Below are 8,550 nucleotides of genomic sequence, written 5' to 3'. Positions count from 1 at the left end.
CGGCTGGAACTGAGCCAACCCAAAGCCATGAGATTGGAGCTTCTTCAGGGTCTACCACATAGGTGCAGGATGCCAATGCTTAGGGTTAATCTTGACTGCTTTCCCAGGCCACAACCAGGGATCTTGGTTGGGAAGCTGGGTCTCTGGGATTAGATCCAGTATCCATATGAGATTCCGGTGCGTTCAGCCGAGGACTTTAGCTGCTAGGCTACCATGCTGGACTTGATAATGTAGACTTTAAAAGGCAAAATTTCATTGAAATCTTATAAGTCTCCTTCTCCTTTGTTTTGTGTCTTGTTGCTTAAACAGTGGTGTCTTATTCTCTGCACACACTATCGTAATGGGTTTCTAAAGCACACCTACAGGTTTAACTATTTGTAGACTACAGTGTTGTGTTTTAAATGTGCACATTTAAAGTACGTGCTCAGCGGCTAATGATTAGGTCAGGGTAACTGATGTATCCTTCACCTCAAGCATTTATACTTTCTATTGGGAAAATTCAAAACTGTCTAATAGCCATTTCAACACATACAATTATCATCATTTCTAGTTATCTTACTAAAGTTATGCTTTTATCTACCTGAAACCCATTTATGCATAATTTATCCATTTCCTCCTCCTATTCATCTTCTGAAGCTCTGATCACCACTATATATACTTTATTTTTATGAGATCAGTTGTTTAGCTTCCACTTGTAAGTGACGACATGCTGATTGTCTTTCTGTGATTTGTTTCATAGAACACAATAGCCTCCAGTTCTGTCTGTGTTGTTGCAAAAGGGAAACATTCATTCTTGTTTATATCTGAAAGGTATTTCATTGCATATATAATCCCAATAGTTCCTATCCATTTGTTAATTGCTAACACAGCTTTGCTGTGTTAAGCAAGCTATCAATACGGTGAAAATTAATGTATTTCTTTGACGTTTCCAAGGATTTCTTTCACTTCCTCTGGGTATACTACCTAGAGTGGAATAGTTGAATGATAAGAAACTACAGAAAAACAGAAAATGCTTTTTAAAGATAGTCAAAGCAGTTGGCTTATGAGGAAGTAATGTTATTGCTGCTCAATCACAATAGCTAAGATATGGATGTGCTTTTTGTTGAGTTCTTTTTAATTAATTTATTTTGTCTTTATTGGGAATGACATTTCACTAAGCATATTTTTTACATGAAGTATGTAAATTTCACATCATCATAATGCAGATTTGGGAACTTAGTAATACTTCCAGCCTGCCCTCCCTCCAACCCTCATTCCCTGCCCATTCTCCTCCTTTCCTTTTTTTTTTTTCTAATTTTTATAATAGCATATTTTCATTTCAATTCAGTCACTGGCTTAACACTATATCAGGTAAAGGCATCAGGTGCTCCCACTGTAAGGAGTGGACCTGATGTGCTTGCTGTATTATGAACACTTGTGACTGAAAAAAAAGATGTTTACATATGTTGTCTAGTTTTTTTTTAATATGCAACGTTTCGCGATTTTGCGTGTCATCCTTGTGAGGGGCCATGCTAATCTTCTCTGTATCATTCCAATTTTAGTATATGTGCTGCTGAAGAGAGCACTGTTGTCTATCTTTTAATAAACTTTTTTATAGCTGAAAAAAAGAAGGAAAGAAGGAAGAATTGGAAGCAGAGGAACAACAAAAGCCAGGGGCTCTTTTGGTTACATTTTGTAACTGAATCTAGCTAGCAAGATGACAGCAAACCATTATTTTTCCTCAAGTCAGGAAAACTGCAAGAATTCTCTGTGAAGCTCAGAAAGTTGCCCCAACAAAGCTTTCATAAAAGCCTCAGAGACCACTAATAGCAAGGCCTGCTGATAGGAGCAGGTCAGGGAGTGGAGTTTATAATAGTCTATTACATGAATAGAAAATGACTTTCTCTTTATATTCAATTGTTTATGGCACCATAAACTCAAAAGATTACAGTACGGCCATGGTTAAGCTTAATCAGATAGTAAATAATGTAGAACATGAATCTACCTCAAACTGTTCTGACTGTAATACCAGGTTCTGTGTCTTTCAAGTAAAAATATTGGCATTGGAATTCTCAAGTGTTGTTGTAAATCAAAGACGTTATATTGTCTCCAGTAATCAGGAAGCAACATCAAGAAAAATGTATATGATGGTTCATATGACTAGGGTTTATTATAAAATTCCTAATCTTTTTGTCAGATCACATCTCAAATAAACATTGCTTCTATACTCTTTCAAATATCCACGAAAGACATCTTGCAGCAAAACTTGATTATGCCTCATCAAATTCCATTATGTATCTAATTAAGATATTAATGAGACAACTCCTAACAGAATGAGAAATTAACCTACTGGCTTATCACTGATAGCCAAAGTTAATCGTCTCCCCTTCTACAAATTCCTGCAAGTTCCTGCAGCATACAGCACTTCCTAAATTAATTTCCCATACTATTTTAAATAAATTTCTCCAGTATTAGAATTCTTTGCTTATGGCTTCTGAGAATCGCTTAGGAATGGCTTATTTAACTTTTTCAAATGTAACAGAGTAATCGCAAACCTAATATGTTCGAGTTTCGGAAACAGAATTTATATATCTAAATTTCACATCCTCTTCTTTATATTAATCATTTTTTATGATGTGGGGTTGTGGAATGATGTTATGTTACAGGAGGAAGAACTAATTACTGCAATCCACACATCCCTTCTAGGCAACAGTTTGTGCCCCTGTTACACCAGTTCCTATACAACTCTCTGCAAATGCTCTTAGAAAATCAGTGTAAACTGTCCTCAATGATTGGGCCCCTTTTGCTTGTGTGGAACAGATAAACTCCTGGCTGCATTCTGGCACAGTCCTGCCTGTTGCAGCCAAGTGGGGAGTGAATCATTAGAAAGATCTCTCTCTTTCTCCCTGTGTAATACTGACTTTCAAATAAAGAAATATATATATAAATATATATATATATTTAAAGATTTATTTATTTTTATTGGAAAGATAGATATACAGAGAGGAGGAGAGACAGAGAGGAAGATCTTCCGTCCAATGATTCACTCCCCAAGTGAGCCGCAATGGCCGGTTCTGCACCGATCCGGTGCCGGGAACCTGGAACCTCCTCCAGGTCTCCCTTGCGGGTGCCGGGTCCCAAAGCTTTGGGCCGTCCTCGACTGCCCTCCCAGGCCACAAGCAGGGAGCTGGATGGGAAGTGGAGCTGCTGAGACTAGAACTGGCGCCCATATGGGATCCCGGGGATTTCAAGGCGAAGACTTTAGCCGCTAGGCCACTCTGCCGGGCCCAATAATAAATATTTTTTTAAAAAAGATTGATATTTCTATGTCATTGCTTACGAATTATCTCCCTGTCCACAGATTTTTGTTAAAATTAAGATATGAAAAATTCTAGTATTTATGTATTAAAAATTAAATGTTTGTGTAATGAATTGTAAATTGAAAAGAAATGTTTATATGCATGTATGTATGTATAAAAGGTTTATTACATTGGGAAAACTTAGATATTTTCCAAAGAAGCAAAATTTTTGAAAATTGGGAAATATAAATGAGGTAGATTGTAGATACTGCCTGCATTGCGACCAGCAATGTCAGAGAGCTGGTCAAGACTCAGCCTCTCTCCTTCCAACCCAGTTATTTTCTAGTATTACTTGTGAAGCAACAGAAGATGGCTTCTAATATTTGGCTCCCTGCCACTCTGGAGATCAAATTGAGGTACAGACCCAGGCATTAAGGTGGGTTAGCTCCGCTGGAGCCATGATCCAATGCAGTTTTCTTTTTTAAAGATTTATTTATTTTTTATTGGAAAATCAGATATATGCAGAGGAGAAGAGACAAAGAGGAATATCTTCTTCGATGATTCAGTCTCCATGTGGCTGCCACGGCCAGAGCTGTGCTGATCTGAAGCCAGGAGCCCAGAGCTTCTTCCAGGTGTCCCACATGGGTGCAGGAACCCCAAGGCTTTGGGCCATCCTCAACTGCTTTCCCTGGCCACAAACAGAGAGCTGGATGGGAAATGGAGCAGCTTGGATTAGAACTGGTGCTATATGGGATCCCAGCTCATACAAGGTGAGGACCTTAACCACTAGGCTTATGCACTGGGCCCGAAGCAATGCAGTTTTAGGAAGAACCACCACATGGAGAATCTATCATTCTCTCTGTCATCTCTGTGGCTCTCCTATTTAAATAAATAAATAAATAGCATATTATTTAACTTTAGATTGTAAGTTTTCTATTTTTCTCTCTGTTGTTGATTTTGGTTTATGACTTCATTTATGGGGATGTATCATAACTGTGTAATAGAGACTATCACATACAGATGTGAAAGTACAGTGCAGTGTGCATCTCTGCTTCCAGATCAAAGATGAACTTCCAGTGGAATTGTTGAATGTATTTTGACAGTAGGATGCTGGACTCTTTGCCAGGGTTCATGCCTAAAATGTTAGGATATGCTTAAATGACAGAATGATGGACTTGTGACTGATTGTGAAGAACTGTACTATAGTAATGACATGGGGAAAATTGAAGGGGTGGTGAAGATTTGGGGAATGGTGGAGGGAAATCACAGAGCCTATAGGACTGCATTTTGCAATAATAAAATCAATTAATTAACTTCATTCAACAGTAAAAATCTCAAAAGTATTGCATCCAACCCTATGTATTAAAGTCAAAGGAAAAAGTGGTTTAATTTCTCATTTTTAATATGACTTATTTCTATTGAAAGGTTATCTCATTGGCTGCATATATGCATTTATTTTGCAGTTACTGAGTAAAGATCGACACTGTTAAGACATAATACACAATTTTATATCTGCTATGTGTATTTAATTGTCGCTGTCCCGCAGCGATGGACTTGGTGCACGGAGCTGATAATAACACATGTGGACCCTGACTGATGGTCAAAAGCCTTAGTTTATTAGTGGCCTCAAACTTTATACACTGAGGGCCATACAGGATAAGGGAGGAAGTATTGAGCTCATCAACAAAACCATCAATGCTTGTTTGGAACTCCTTTTGTCTTGTATATTCCACCAGGTGTTCTCATATACATATGCAAATGATATTCAGTAAGGTATACAAAAGGTAGCCATTTGGTTATTCTCCTCCAAATATTATCCAACCAACTGTAATCCTGTGCTCACTGACCTTCTATGGTCACAATGTCCTCCTACATTTAATGAAAATGTATAGATCTGAAATATAACAAACTGTTTGCATACTGTGATATTTAACTTGAGGTGGAAAGAATTCCAGAAGCAGAGCTGGCATTGTAGTATAGCTGATCAAACAGCAGCCTGAGATGCTGGCGTTCCATGGAGATGCAGAATCAGGTTCAGACTGTTCCAGCTCGGAACCAGCTCTCTGCTAATGGCCTGGGAAAAACAGCAAATGCTAGGCCCATTACAACCATCTGGGGAGCAAAGCAGCAAACAGAAGATTTTCCTCTCTCTCTCTCTCTCCACTCAACTCTGACTTTTACATAAATAAATCTAAAAAAAAAAAAAGAAAATGGAAATATTTTTTCTAAACCCAGTTTCTATGTATTAAACTGTGTCTGTTTTAAAAATGTTTACTGCCATATCATTTTAAAGAAGAGAAGTTTATGTCAAGAAGGGGAGATTGCCTTATTTAATCTTAAAATATTATTCAGTATTAAAATATTGTGCAATAGTATATTGTAGAAGGATTCTGGCTCTAGCAACATAGTTGTTGATAGAATGGCAACAAAAACCAGCATGACTTTCTGGATTCCCAACACGAAAACCTTAAGATTCAGTGTGACACTTCCTCAACTCTACATTGTTAGATTTTCTGCTTTGCTGATCACTAAGGAGGCACATAACTCACAATTAACTTACAGAACACTCAACATCATCTGATTTGCATATCGCAAATAAAAACAAAAGTGGGATACAAGTCTACAATATGGAAAAGACCCTATGCCAGTGAAGGAATTGTTACAAGAAAAAGAGGAATTCGCTTTTATTGCTGTTGAGAATATCAGATGAAATGACCTCTTTGGAAGACAATCGGAAAATACAAAGCTAAATATAGTTTTGCCATAATGTGTAACAAACACATTCTTAAGGATAAATTCAGATGAGTTGGAAGTGTCTTATCATAATGAAACCTGCATATGGCTGTTTATAGTAGCCTTATTTGTAATTATTGAAATAATCTAAAGTTATAATGAGCAAATAAGGTACTGTGTGGTAACTGAATAACTTGTAATACATAAATACAATAGGATATTGTTCAATAATATTCAGCAATGACTAATTGTACCAGTAACAAATCTACAGAATGTTTACATGCATGGATATATAATTGTCAAAATTTGTAAAACTGTAACACAATGCAAATAGTGAATTCTAATACAAACTGTGTTATTTCATTAGTAATAATGCTTCAAGGGGCCAACGGTAGGTTAAGTGGCTTCCAGCAATGCCAACATTTCACACTCATGCTGGTCTGAGTCTAGACAACTCTGCTTCTGATCAGGCTACCTGCTGATATGCCTGGGGAAGCAGTGGGAGAAGACCCAAGTACTGAAGATCCAATACCCACAGGGGAGACTCAGCAGGAACTCCTGGCTCCTCGCTTCTGGCCAGCTCAGCTCCAGCTGTTGTGGCTATTTTCTTCTATCTTTCTGTTTCTAACTCTGCCTTGCAATTAATTAAGTAAATAATTAAAGTAGTAATATATCCACATAGGTTCAGCAATTAAAACAAAGTGCCACAGTAAATCAGTTTATGAGTAAGGAGCGGGGAATGGTGGAGACCGGGAAATGCAGACTGGGAGTGGCGGAAACTGGAAGTGATGCCTCTATTTTCTGCTCAGTTTTTCTATAAATATAAAACTGTTCTTAAATATAAAATGTATTAATAACAAATATCACTAGAATGAAAGGACATAACCTTAACACACATTTTTATTATTAGAATAAAATTAGAAGATAAAAAGAAAGTTAACAATGAAGTCTCCCCACTGACTAAATCAAAGGATGTGACACATTCAATAGATTCTGTCATTTTTTGATTTCATATTTATAAAAGTCCTGTAGAGTTTTCCTCACTGTGTTTTTGCCTTTAATGCTTTTGTGCTTTTCTCTGCACACAAACAAATATGCTTCTACCAATTTATCATTTGCACAAAATAAGCTTTGAAGTTTTTGTTTGCTTTGCTTTGCTTGTAAGTGACAATGGGCTGCCTTTGATTAATCCACATTCTCCCTCATTTGATCTGAAAGACTAAACTAGACATCTGATTCGGTGAAAAATGAACCTGAGGCCAATAAATACAAGAGCAAACTTGTTTATCCCTTCACATAGATTTCACCAGGGATCTTGTTCTCTTGTTAGAATTATGCTCCAAACCAAAGGAGTCCCATGAGAAAGAAATGACCTTACTCCATTTTGGCTAATCTTCCTGTCCTTTCTCATTTACACTTGCGAAAGCTTTGCTAAGGAGTATTTTCAAATATGTAATTGCTCAAGAAAACATAAAGCAGTGCAACTAGTATTTGCAGAACATATATAGTTATGATGGCTTATTTGCAACATTTGTGTATTCACGTTTTAGTTCATTTTGGTTGCATTTTGGAAGTTCTACCCTATTCTGTTTGTGAGTCTCTATTTATATGTGCAAAAGTGTGTGTCTTTATGTGAATTTGCAACATTATATGACAATTTGGCAAAACAAGTAGCTGTCAAATGTGTGATGCTACAATTTGAGTAGATATGAGATTTGAGCCCTAAAATACAGAAGACAATTATTAAGCTAACTTTCTGGATTACCATCTAAGGAGACTAAAATAAACCCAAAGTCACAGTAACTATTCTGCTCCAAGTTAGCTTAGCTTCTTGAAATTGTTTATTATCACGTGCTGATTTCTGTATAAATGAGGGTTCTTTTTAGGACATGGAACAATAATCTGTTTTATTAAAGAAAACACTGAAGAGTTAGTGGTTGTCACAGCTAGGAAAACAAGGTGTTCCTGCGGAAACCACCATGTTGCAAAAATTTCCTTTTTATCATTAATCATTTCTCAGCACTCATTTTATTTTCTCCTACTAGAAGATTATTTCCTCTATTGCGACTAAAGGAAAAATAATGAACATTTTAAATTAGTCTGAAAAAATGTGAAGAAAGTCTATGGTTCACTCTGACTTGGGATAATCACTATGTCTAGAAAGATGTTCAGTGATTAATCCACTGTAGCTATATGAACCCTAATTTATGAAGAAAACAGTAATTTATTGCTAAGTATAACAACAACCTATTAAATTTGAGGTCTTACAAGCCAGACAATCTCAACAATTGCAATTTCCTTTTTCATTATTCCTTTGAAAAGTAAACCTTTCATTTGCTTTTATGCTTATACTTATATTTTTAGAACAATGGTGTGTTTGTATATATTTGTCTAAGTTTCTTGCCAAATTATCAGAATGAGAGAACATTTCATATTATGTATTCAAGCGAATCTTGTACTCACATGTGTTCAATTATAATTATTGTTATAAAGTTATTTCACAAGCATTTTTCTCTTATACTAGTATATTTCACTTATC

The 8,550-nt window shown here is 36.4% G+C and overlaps 1 non-coding gene across 1 annotated transcript; it reads right to left on the bottom strand.

Moving 5' to 3' along the window:
* Positions 1–1,459: 1,459 nt before the first annotated feature.
* LOC118757532 (U6 spliceosomal RNA) lies at positions 1,460–1,565 on the bottom strand. Its single transcript, XR_004995244.2, has one exon. It is a non-coding gene; the product is annotated as a U6 spliceosomal RNA (small nuclear RNA).
* Positions 1,566–8,550: the final 6,985 nt, after the last annotated feature.

The sequence above is a fragment of the Ochotona princeps genome, chromosome 9 (genome assembly GCF_030435755.1).
Source record: "Ochotona princeps isolate mOchPri1 chromosome 9, mOchPri1.hap1, whole genome shotgun sequence".
Lineage (NCBI taxonomy): Eukaryota > Metazoa > Chordata > Mammalia > Lagomorpha > Ochotonidae > Ochotona > Ochotona princeps.
This window is presented reverse-complemented; position numbering and strand designations above follow the sequence as displayed.